At 36.7% G+C, this 13517-nt stretch overlaps 1 pseudogene; it reads right to left on the reverse strand.

The window, feature by feature from the left end:
* Positions 1 to 669: 669 nt before the first annotated feature.
* On the reverse strand, positions 670 to 2070 carry LOC113182434 (ornithine decarboxylase pseudogene; annotated as a pseudogene).
* Between the last annotated feature and the right edge of the window lie 11447 nt (positions 2071 to 13517).

Raw genomic sequence — 13517 nt, forward strand, 5'->3', positions numbered from 1 at the left:
AGAAGAATGGTATGAGATCCCTATTTCTCACCATGCATAAAATTAAACTCAAAGTGGATCACTTAGGTAGAGGGGCAGAAAGGTTGCATCTGCTAGTAGAAAAGATAGGGCCAAGGCCACAACATACTGACACAGGCACAGGTTTCCTTGAAAAATACCTCTAAAACCCCCCAAATAAAACCAAGAATTAACAAGTGGGATGACATCAAATTAAAAAGCTTCTTCATAGCAAAAGAAATAAAAAATAGTATGAAGAGAATGGTAGAAAATTTTTGGAGACAGTTTTTCCCCCACAATCTGCTTCAGAATTTATTATTATTTCTTTTTTTTTTTTTTTAATTACTAAGATACTTTATTTTCAAAACAAGTCACAACATTAAGCTTTTGGCTCATTCTGCCATTGTACAAGGTACAAATGCTTGCTGGGCAGCTGAGGGGACATTCTTTAATAGCTTGTTTAAAAAGTGAATCAAAATACATAAAAAACAAACATGCAAATTGTTTCCATAAGTGTGACCCCACTTTCTTGTCTCCCATATTGCTGCATCTCTTCCAACGCTACTCTTACAAAGACATTTTAAAACTAGCAATATTAACTTCAATGGTCTCACCCCCTCCTTCCCCAGATCCCTTAAGCTAAACTTGCAGTGAAGAGCTACAGAGTGGCATCTATACACTGATACTAGTGGAGGTGCATGCTGCTAAGTGACGTTTCATGCTGCTTTTCTGAGCACAAGGCACAGATAGAGTGCCCACATCCTGTTCCTCCACTTCAGGCGGGAAGCCATGGTTCTGGATTTGCTGCATGCATTGCCATGTTGGTCCTGACATCACATGATAGAGAGCTGGCCTCTGGAATCCATTGAAAGTAGAAGTAGCAGCAACAGTGTATGTGCCCATGTTCTCAAAAAGCATCCAATCACCCACATGCATTTCAACAGGTCACAACACTTGACAATCTGTTCAAGGCCATCACATGTCAGTCCCCATATGCTGGATGAATAATACTTCTTATCTGGTTTAGGTCTCTTCTGAAGCAGAGGCCTTACATGTGCATGATCATAAAGGATGCAATTAAATGACATGTACACTCCATTATTCACATAATATATAAAGGTCTGTTCACTTGCCTTATCTTCATCATCAGAGCTTATCTGCTTCTTTAATACAATTATTTATCTATCTATTTATTTATTTATTTGGCAATACTAACTGCAAACGTGAAAGCTGAAACAACATATTATCTACTTAGCTCAACTATGATCCTCACTCCAGAGTCTGAGGGAAAGTATTTGCCTAGTGCTGGGTTGATCACACTGATGATCTCTTCATATTTAAACCTCACATCCTCACATCCAGGAAAGCCACCACAAATATCAAGCACATGCATGCTGAAACCAACATCAGCTCCTATGTTAAAGACACAGTGGGCATCAGAGATGGTCTGCATGAAGGTCTCAGGATCACTGCAGCCACTCCCCACGTGAAAGCTGACACAAAATGACATCAACATTTCATTCTTTAGCTTGTTCCAAAAGAAATTCTGCTGGTTTTAAGTGTGGCACCAAATTTAACACTGAGGCAACAGATGGCTTTGGAATTATCAGTGGCAATCTGCAAAACCAACTTTGCCTTTGGATGCTCTCTGGAAACTTTCATCAACTTGACTTCAATGTCATAAGTCATCATTTGATTCCAATACTGGCAGCACATTTAATTTGAGACAACTTGTTTATCAGGATTTGCATAGATAATTCTTTCTGGAGGCATTTGGACACTCTGCACCACTATATTTCAGTCTTGCTAGCACAGTCACATCCTATCCCAATGGCATCTAAAGTCCTCCCTATAGCTCTGTTAGCATTGAATTTGACTGTATAAAAGGGGATGACATGGGGAAGAGCTTTTAATCATCTTAGATGTTTCTTTAGCAAGTCTCCATGGTTTGCAACATAAAAGGCATTCTTATCATCAGAAGACACTTCATAATTTTTTTTGGTTCAGAATGTCCTTGGCAATAAAACCTTCATCAAGGAAGTGGCAGTTGAACTCATTACTTAAGTTGTTCATGGCTTCTTGATGTGCCTTAGAAATGCAACAAGATGGAAAACTAAGATGGAATTAAAGAAATTATTTCCAGCTTCTCACAAAGGTGATTCTCTAGGAATTCCAAACCCTTTGTCCTGGGACTAGAAGTGGAAATACTCTCACAGCACCCAGCGCCCCTGGTCGACCCCATGGAGATGCCAACTCCAAGCCATGCTGCAACCACTCAGGTCAGTTGCCTTGCTCCCTCCCACCGTGACACCAAGTTGGCACTGAACTGCTGGCTGAGAGTCGCAGTGGCTTGATAACTGTCATTCTAACTGAAGTGAAAACAAATCTCAGGACCACTTTAATTTGCATTTCCCAGTTGCTAGGGATATCCATCACTTATTTTTTTCATATATTTGTTACCCATTTGTGTTTGGGAAATGTCTGTTTAGTTTCTTTGTTCATTTATTGATTGGGGAAAAGGGGGGTACACACATACATTGCTAGTAGAACTGCATATTAGTACAAACAGTATGGAAAGCAGTATGGAGTATCCTCAAAAAACTAGGAATGGAAACACCAAAAGACCTAGCTATTCTACTGCAAGGTACCTATCCAAAAGAACTAAAATCAGAATATAATAGCAATATTAACACTTTAATGTTTATGGCAGTACTACTCACAAATAGCCAAGTTATGGAACCAGCCCAGATGCCCATACACAATGGAGTTGTATATATATATGTCATATGTATGTGTGTGTGTGTGTGTGTGTGTGTGTGTATGTCATATATGGAGGTTACAGCAAAGTACAGGGAGGTGGAAAGTGGAGGCAGACATCATACAGAGGGAAGATAAGTAATGTAGGGGGAGAAGATTGAGGGGGAAGGAGGAGGGACAGTCAAGTAGAGGAAATGCAATTATACTATGTGCATGCATAAATGTGAGAGAGTGAATTCCACCTTTATGTACATCTATGAAGGCAATTAAAAATAAATAAATGATGTTGGCCTTGGGTTTAACATACACAGCTTTTACATTGTTGTGGTATGTTCCCACTCTCTCTAGTTTTTCTAGTTTTTTGGGCATGAAAGTGTGCTGTACTTTATCAAATACTTTTTCTGCATCTACTGAGATAACCATGTGATTTTTATTTTTAAATCTATTGATGTGCTGAATTACATTTGTTGATTTCCGTTTGTTGAACCAACCTTGTATCATGAACTCCACTTGATCATGGTGGTCTATATTTTTACTTATGTTTTTGTATGTGATTTGCCAGTATTTTAAAAAAGAAATTTTGCATCTATGTTCTCCAGGGATATTTTCTTTCCTAAATGTGTCTTTGGTTTTGGTTTCAGGGTGATATTAGTTTCATTGAATGAGTTTGGAAGGGTTCCTTCCTTTTCTATTTCATGAAATAATTTGAGGAGGATTGGCGTGAGTTCCTTTTTGAATGTCTGTTACTGGGCTTTTCTTAGTTGGTAGGCTTTTGATGGAGTCGTCAATTTCATTGCTTAAAACTGATCTGTTTAAAATGGCTACGACCTCCTGAATCAATTTAGGTAGGTCATGTGTCTCTAGAAAATTTCCAATGTCTTCAAGATTTTGTAATATATTGGCGTACAATTTTCAAAATAGTTTCTTATTATCATCTATATTTCAGTATTGCTTGTCATAATACCTTTTTTCATCACAGATATTAGTTATTTGAGTTTTTTTCTCTCATTTTCTTTATTTGCTTGGCTAAGAATTTATCAATTTTATATATATTTTCAAGGAACCAAATTTTTGTTTCATTGATTTTTAAAAAAAATTTGTTTCAATTTAATTGATTTCAATTCTAATTTTAATTATTTCCCGTTTTCTACGGTTTTTGGTGTTGATTTGTTCTTTTTCTAGGGCTTTGAGATATAATGTTAGGTTATTTATTTGGTGACTTTCTATTCTTTCAATGAATGAGCTCAAAGCAGTGAATTTTCTTATTAGAATCACCTTCATAATGTCCCAGAGATTTTGATATGTTGTGTCATTTTTTAAATTTACCTTCAAGTGTTTTTATTTTATTTTCATCAGCTAACCATTGGTCATTCAATAGCATATTATTTAGTCTCCAGGTGTTGAAATAACTTTTAGTTTTAATTTTATCAATGATAAAATTTCTAGTTTCATTCCATTATGATCTGATAGAATGCAGGGAAATATCTCTTGCTTGTGGGCTAAAATATGGTCTATTTTACAAAAGGATCAAGTGTTACTGAGAACAAAGTATATTTAGTCATCAATGGATGAAATATTTTATATGTCTGTTAAGTCTAAATTATCAATTGTACTTTTTAGTTCTATAGCTTCTTTATTATTTTTTGTTTGAAGGATATATCCAGTGATAAGAGAGGCAAGTTAAAATCAGTATTATTGTGTTGTGGTCTATTTGATTCTTGAAATCGAGAAGGGTTTGTTTGATTGCACAGAAGCTCCAATATTTGGGGTATATTTAAAATTGTTATGTCTTGTTGATATATAATTCCCTTAAGCAGTAGGAAATGTCCTTCTCTGCCTTCTGGTTAACTTGGCTTGAAGTCCACTTTACCTGTTATGAGGATAGAACCCACTGCTTATTTATGAGATCCATGTGAATGCTATGTTTTTTTTCACACCTTTTTACCTTCAGTCTGTGGATGTCTTTGCCTTTGAGGTGAGATATTTATCTCTTGGAGATAGCATTTTAAAAATGATTATGGCAAAATAAACCCAACTAGTATGTACAACTATAATGCACCAATAAATCAATAAAGAACAAAATATATGCTGTCTACACAGATAGTAGGAAAAAAGCTGAGAACCTTAACTTACCACCCAATACTAAATATAATAAATTTAAAATTAGTATATTAATACCACACAAGGTAGAAGTTAAAGCAAGGAGTATTATAATAGATAATGAGAAATATTTTGTAATGTCAAAAATTTTAGTTTTTCAAAAAGAAAATTTTGAAAATCATGAAGCAAAATTAAAAGACTTAAGGGAGAAATAGATAAATCCATGGTACTCATTAGCCACTTTAGTACTCCTCTCTGTTACAGAGCAAACAAAGCAAAACAAATCAGTAAGAACAAATAAAAAAAGAACATTAATCATCTTGACTGAGAGACAGTTGAGGTGCTCTACACCAAACAACTGCAGAAGACAAATTTTTCTTCATATACAAATGAAAATGTTCAAAAAGAAAGACCATATCCTGGACTGTACAAATTTAAAAAAAAAAAATTCTCAGAAATTTCAAAGAATTGCTCTGTTAGAAAATGTTTCCTGACCACAGTGGAATTAAATTATAAATAAATAAATGTAATTTATCTATGCAAGGCCTATATTCATGGAAATTTAAATAGTAAACATATAAATAACTCAGGAGTCAAAGAAGTCATAATGAAATTTAACAGAATTTTAAATTGAGAGATAATGAAATTTGAATACAGCTAATCAGTGGTCAGTGAGGATGTGTAATGGGCACCATCATCACTTGGAATCATCATCTCAGGGAGAGACTAGTACTTTTCATGAGAACCTCAGTTGACTATTTTCCTCTCCTTTTCTCTGTGTGTAATTTGCACAAATTGCTGGTGGTAGGGCTTTAGTAGTTGAGTCTTCTGAGGGCCCAGTTGATTAGAGTAAAGCAATTATCTCAAGAACTTACAGAATATCTTTTGATAATAGACCCTTCCCTGTGAATCTTCAGTGACAGAGTTCTTAAGCACTGTAGGATATTACCCCCACCGGGCTGTTGTTTTAACGGTAACACACACACACACATTGTCACATACTGAGCACACTTTTTTCTCTCCAAATCATTTCTCCTGCATAACTGTTCTTCCTCTCAGCTGGAGATGCCTGCTTTGCATAATGCAAAAGGGAACTATTTGAACCACTTAAAAAAATAAGTAATGGCTACAACCCAGATTCTAGAGAGAAAATTTTCAGCCATGGATTCTCAAGCATATTACTTAGTCTATAATTTCTCAGTTGGCAAATGGAGATAACTATAATATTTACCTTATAAACTGATATCAGGATTAGAGTGAAGTCATACACACATAACCCCCAGTAAGAACTAGTGTTCAGTATGGTTTTAATATTTTTCCAATAACAGCTCAAAACTTAGTAGTAGCAGCTGCAAATAACCAGGAAATGTTGAAAGGGTGTGATGATGCTGTAACAAGGTCACTTCAAGATAGTGGGACAGAGTGAGGCAGGAATGATCTCTGGACGCAAGTAACATCCCAATGAGAACTGACTAACATATGGGGGTCCCTCAAACCTAGGGGTGATTCTGTGTGAACAGCTGCTTGCTTTTAGCCTTATTTTAATTTTAATGACCTGTGGTCTGTGCTTGGGTCAGCTTCCCCACCCGCCCTTGGTTTTCACCTGCCAGTCCTGTCTGTGAGTCTGAGTGTCTGATTGCAGTTAAAACTGGTCGAGTTTCATTGGCTCTAGGCAAAGAAATCTAATGGACAATGTTCTTAAAATAGTGCAGTTTTCTAAAGAAAGGATTCTAAGGAGAAAAAAGTTCTTGCCTGTTCAACAATGTTTATTTTATTTCTTAAATATGTTTGCTTTGTTACTAACCTTTAGATTATTTGATTTATATTTTTAACGTGAGTTTACAAGTAAACTTTTGCTTTTTCAGAAGGAAGGAGAAGCAGAAAAACAGTTCCTGAAAGAATGTTTTACATAACAATTGGAAATTTAAGAGCCACACTATTTTTAGGAAAAAAATACTCCTTACACACAAGTCCTGATATAATGTCCTGTAACACAGCCTGGAAGAAAAATTATAAACTTGTCAAGGCCTAAATTAGTACAAATAAGAAAAAGTGCATGAGAATTCTACTGTTGAATGCAGAATTCTGCAAATGTCTGTGTAGACTCTTATGATTTTCACCAAGGAAAGAGTAGAAAGGATGGAGATGCACTAAAAGGGAACATTAAAAAATTCTTGACCATAAAGTTCACATCCTGCACTTGAACTTTGGACCTAGTCTCCCTGGGGGATATTTCGTTGTTGGTTTGGTTTCAATTTAGTTACTATAAATCTATATTTCTAGTGTTCTCCACTGAATAAATCATAAGGAATCATTTTAAAATAATCATCCAGCACTTCTTTAGTTCCTGATAAGTAAATAAATGCATGATTTTAAAAAAAGCCTATTAGTATACTAATAAGCATTTTAACTATATAGTGTATCTACAATGTTTAGAAAATAAAAAAGCATAAAACTTTAAAAATAGTACAAATTTAGTATTGATGTTTCATATAATTTTACCTTTAGAACTTAATTTTTAAAGGGAACAGATTAAAAGATCCATTATCTACTTTTTTTCCAGTTGGAATAAAAATTCTTCCCAGGATGAATGTCAAGATAAAAACAGCAAGACATTGAGACATTCTATCCCCAGACATACATCTTTCCTTTTTTCCCTAGAGCATAAAGCTTTGGTATCAAAGCTTTGTTTTTCAGAGGCACATTACTTTTGTCTATATGTGCTCCTTAAAGTGTGTGTGTGTGTGTGTGTGTGTGTGTGTGTGTATCTGTGTAGAATTATTTGAAATGAATTTGCCTCAGTAATATCAGTAAGTTTTTAGTGAATAATGTAATCATATATAAGTTTATGATACTCTCACTGCTACAAAGAATGAGAAAGAAGGAAATCTGTTATTCCTCTTTCCCATTATCTTCCCAAGCAAAACATTAAATCCAGATTCCCTGGATCCATCAGGTCAGAGCTGGCAGGATTTTTGTTTTTAAAAGACTAGCATTTTCTTTTACTTATACAAAGCCCAGTGGGCCCAGAGGAGGGAAAATATAAGAACTTAGAGCTTGAGTGAGCTGACGGGGCTGAGCAGAAGAGAGGAAGGTCCATTTGCAAGGAAAAAAGAAAGGATAAAACTAAAAACAAGTCAATAACCAGGCACACACAATAAAGAGACTTCAAATTTCAGATATCAGTCTGGATCACACTGAATCTCCTCAATAGAAGTACACAAAATATGGTGATCCTCTTATGTCCATATGCTTGCCTGAGGTCATGAATAATAGCCTGCCACAATGCTGGAAACTGAGAGGAAACAGAACGGTGTGCACTGAAGTGGTGGCTGCTCTCAGGGAAGATGGGGCACAGTCAATCCTGTAACTAAAGGATGAATTTTAGTGCCCAGACATAGAAGTTTAGGTCCTAAATCTAAGCAAGGCAAGAAATTGGCACTCAGACCACTACATAAAGCTAGGATGCTCAGGCTTCTCAGCAAAGGGGGATTAAGGGAAACAAAACAAAATGAAACAGAGATGCAAAGACAGGAAGCAATAGAAAATTCTCTCTTGGCCTGAGCCATGGTTTCAGGCAAAGTCTCTCCACTGAGAAACCATCACCATAGTGGATGCTCCTTGTGGAAGAGAGGTTGACACACTCTGCAAGTGGTTCCTAGACCCCCAACTCAAGTACCTCAGCAAACCTGGTCCCCAGCTGCTGGGATTCATGGAGTGTCTATCACAAACTACCCTGGAGAAAAACACAGAATCCATGTAGCAAAGAATGCTACAGAGAAAACACCACTGGAATAAGCAGATAATAAAAGATTTAAAGCATGCCAGGAAATTGCCTGAGAGATAATAAAAATAAAATGGAGGGGCTGGGGTTGTGGCTCAGTGGTAGACCGCTTGCCTAGCATGTGTGGGGCACTGGGTTTGATCCTCAGCACCACATAAAAGTAAATAAATAAAATAAAGGTTAAAAAAAAGAATGCTTTACCTTAAAAAAACACAAAAATAAAATGGGTAAAAATATGAAAGAATTTTAGATAATAGGAAATCAAATATATACATAAATATTTGCATATATACACATACCTAGATTTATATATGTATATAAAACTCCTAAAACAATTAAAAAGGAAAAACCATTTTAAAATATAGAAAAAATGAGAAAAATAGATAGTCACTGAACTGTTGCCTATATACCAATAAACCTTGGAACTTAAAAGTTCAACAGTTTTATACATATCAGTTTGTCAAAATTGTAAAAAGCTGTCAATCACAGGTATGAGCAAGGACACAGAGCAATGAGGACTCACATTCCTGTTGGGACTGCAAATTGATAACTGGAAAACCAAACTGACCTTCCATAATCGATCCAAGGGGCTCACGCTCTTGTCCCCAAGCAATTGTGTCATTCTGACCTTAGGCAAACAGACTAAGGACCTTGCCCTTGTTCAATAAGTTAGCTGCTTAAGAAATTTTATTGAGATGTAATCAATAGAAAAATTAAGAACCTCTGGTAGAGTCACATAATTCTATACTAGGTATCTGAAAAGGAAACAAAAATTAACATGGATTGATCTCAGGAATAGCACCTTTTTTTCCCCCTCTCTAAATAAGGATGCCATTTTTATAAACATAAAAATTATAAGCTAATCAGTCTGTTGCTCTAATATTCATAATTATTTATGCAGCAATTTTTTAAAAGGCAAAGAAATTTTAGTTTCTGAAGAGATAAAAAGCATTCCCAGTTTCAAAATCAAAGATCAGCAAAAACTTGCACTTTCTTATAAAGACAAATAATATACCTACATTATTTAAATGAATCCATTTTCATTTTTCTCCCATTTATTTCCATTGCCTCTTCTAGCTAGTATTTTTAGTATTTTCTACTTTATCCTTCTACTTTCTCACCTTATAGGCAATAAACAGCATATCTATCAATCTGTCTACCTGCTATAACTATCAGTGTTCTCCAGAGAGCCTGAATCAATAGGAGAGAGGTAGACATACAGATATGTAAATATCGACTTTGAGACTTTTCAGAAATTGCCATACAAAGACATGTGAGCATGTAGGGCAGCCCCGCAGGACCCACAGGCAGGCAGGATTTCTATGCTGCCAACTTCAGACAGAATCCTTGCTTCTCTAGAAAACCTGTTTTCACTCCTAAGTCTTTCAACTGATTGGATGAGGCTCATCTACAGGTTAAGATGCTGCAGTTAAAGCCATTTGGTTATAAACATTAACCACATCTACAAAATGCCTTCACAGCAAGCACTATCTACGCTAGTGTTGGACCCAGGCTTTGGGAGGCACACCTGAGCTGAGTGGACCTGTGACATTAACCATTGTTACTACATTCTAACCTATTCAGAATTCTGCACCTGGGTGTCCCTGTGATAACAGAACCTGAATATAATTCTATTTGTTCATAAGCCCCCTACCCCTTCCTTGTCAACATATTTAATGAGTGCCAGCACTGTTGAATAACTATACTGTTTATCCAACCACATTTCTGTTACTTCATGTTTCCATTATCTTGTTTTATCAATATGTCGCAAATTTTTTTTTTCATGAATGTTGTTTAATATTTACCCCAGTGTTTATGGGACAGATTGCTAGGACTGGAATTATCAAGAAAATGGGGACTCTTAGGGAAACAAGAAAAACTGCTACTCACTGCTAGGGAAATTTAGGGAACATTTCTGCACCCAAGCCCAGGCCATCTGCTCAAGGACAGCTCGGATGCCCCCTCAGGTCCAGGCCATGAACAATGCCCTATTTTGTCTCTTGCCTCTAGGGACAAGAGATACCCTCACATGAGAATCTGAAAGTCCTCCCTTTGTATCAGTTAAACTTGATTCAGGACTTCCTGCCAATACCAAAATCTACAGATGTTCAAGTCCCTTCATAAAATTGTAAGTTATGTTCAAATACCACACATTTTTAAAAGTCATCTTTAGATTACTTATAACACCCAATATATGGTCAATGCTCAGTCAATAGTTGGGATACTGTATTTTAAGGAATAATATAAAACAAATCTACATGTGCTCAGTAAAGACACACTTTTTCAAATATTTTTCATCTGCAGTTGGTTGAGCTCTGGGATGTGGAACCTCTGCATACAAAGGGGCAAATGCACAAGGCAGAATTTGCTCACCATGAGGGTGAACAAGAACTCTGAGAAATCTCACTCCTGAGGTTCAATACACAGGGTCCAAGGCAAAGGGGTGGATCAAGACAATAAGAACACCTCCTCTTATGTGGAATCCAACAAAGTTAATAGAAGTTGAAAGAACAGCCTGTGCCAGAGGGTGGGCAGATGAGTGGTGGGGGTCGGGCAGAGGGATGGGAAATGTTGACCAGTGGATACTGAATCACAGATAAGATCAGAGGGTACTGAGTCATGGATAAGATAAAGAAGCTCTAGTGTGCTGTTGAACAGTTGGTGACTGTGGATAACAATAATGAATTGTGTATTTCAAACAAATGAAAAAGGATTTTGAAAGTTTTCATCACAAAGAAAGGATAAATTCTTGAAGAGAGAAATGTTGACTATGATCATTGCACATTGTATAAATGTATCAAAACATTACATGGAACATCATAAACATGTAAATATTATGTCAATTAAGACAAATAAATAAAAATAATATTTCCTGTCTATCACAGGGAGAGTAGCCAGTAACACCACCAGCCCCCACTTTCTCATGGGTGGGGATTGCCAGGGATCAGGTCAGGTTTCCTGGAATAATACCAGTCTCCAAATAGCAATCAGGGGCTGAAGACAGTTGTGTGGATGTTTTCTTGGGGACAACCAAAGATGCCCTGTTTCAGCTAGATTCTTGGTGAATATCTCCCCGTGGAAGAAAAAAAAGGTTCTGGATGTTCTTGGGAGGGTACAGTTCTGCAATGGTGCATGCTGCACCAATGGGTCTGGTGGAGGAGCAAAGACCTGGCTTCTGGGACAGTCTTCAGTCCTTCCCTGGGGTTTTCACTGTCACTGTGCTGAAATCTGACTATCGCTCGGTGCTCCATGCACTTTTCTTGAGCTGAGAATCAACACCCCAAATGACCTTGAAATAAACACGTATTATTTTGTTAGCAATTTTGTGACTCTTCATCAAGGCTAAGGAGCTGTCATAGGGTGGTCAGAATATCACTCAGGACAGACAACAAATCACTTGCTTTAAGTGATCTATAGAGCTTGAACAGTGAGCCCAAGATTACCTGAACATTGTGGATGATTTTTACCCATGCTCCAGAGTCACATAGAATACCCTGATCCTAGATAGAAGGGAAATGGAGGACCCACTAAAACATGGAAGCTGGAAAAATGGGACTCAGAATTGATTTAGTTTGATACAGAGAACTGTATTTCTTGCACTTCAGTATGTGGAACTAAACACATATTCCCTGTATACAAATAAGTTTCAACTCTATATTACAGAATTAATTCATCCAGTAACAAAACTCAGAGTTCCCAAATTTCTCCAAGACTCTTCCTTAAGAGTTTAATTTGAACAGACACCATGCATATTTTATTTCAACTAAAAGGTTTTAAGCCAGTGAGGGAAAAAGTATAGGAAAAAAAAGTTAGCTCACATACATCTTGACAATTACATTTCTGACTCTGAATAAAGCAATGAACAATTGCTCTATTCAGAGTCCTGGAGGCACTAAATGATCTGTAAAGGTCCCTAAAATAGACACACTGGGGCTTTTATAGATGTATTTCAGGTCTGTTGAGGGGGACTGGACGGGTGTAATCTTTTTAACTAGACATCAGCCCACCAGTGCTTCCTGTTTAAGAGGAGACGGTGAGAGTTACTCCAATTTAATGTGAGCTGGCAAGAGGCAGAAATCCAATAACACAGCTGCTAGGAGAAATGAATCTAAATATTAATATTTCCATGTCCTAGATGCCTCTGAGCCTGGACTTAAAGAAACTGGCAGAGCAGAATGTTATCAAGAGCATTGCTAGAGCAACAGCATGCTGAGGAGACACCAGGAGATCTTTTTCATGGATAGGTGGAAACTAAAAGGAAGGTGGCCACAGGTGTGATGGCCTTAAAGTAAATCAACACAAGACCTTTCCTGACACCTGTGCCCAAGCTCTAGCAGGAGAGGGGGCTTCAATCTAGAGGCTTAGAGAAATGGCCATTCCTAACTGTGTGTCTCCCTGTGAGCACACCTCCCAACCACATGCCTTAACTGGGAACCACTGACCTGCTTAGCACTGGAAGTCACCATAAGGCCATCAATCACCTGGCACTGATAAGATTCAGCCATTTATACACAAGTTTCACACACAACATTCCAATATCCTTAAGAAATTTAGATGTAATTGGGGATGGGAGAGTGAGAGCTGATGTTGAAGGTTCATGAAACAATTAGCTGAAAATATTTAACTATAAATTTATATCTTGAAAAGGATGAATTGGAACCATGCTAATTTGTATACTAAATTTTGCCAATTTAAAATATATGTGAAGCAGGTTTCATTATACTGCTGAGACCTACTGGAGACGCCATGATTAACTTAAAAGTAAGAGTCTAACTTCTGCTCTCATGCAAAACATACTTTGGTAGAAACAGATATTACTCAAATTACCCTACTAATGAATGCACATAAAACTGGAATGAATTTAAAATAAGATTTTTTG

This window comes from Urocitellus parryii, chromosome 1, assembly GCF_045843805.1.
Source record: "Urocitellus parryii isolate mUroPar1 chromosome 1, mUroPar1.hap1, whole genome shotgun sequence".
Classification (NCBI taxonomy): Eukaryota; Metazoa; Chordata; class Mammalia; order Rodentia; family Sciuridae; genus Urocitellus; species Urocitellus parryii.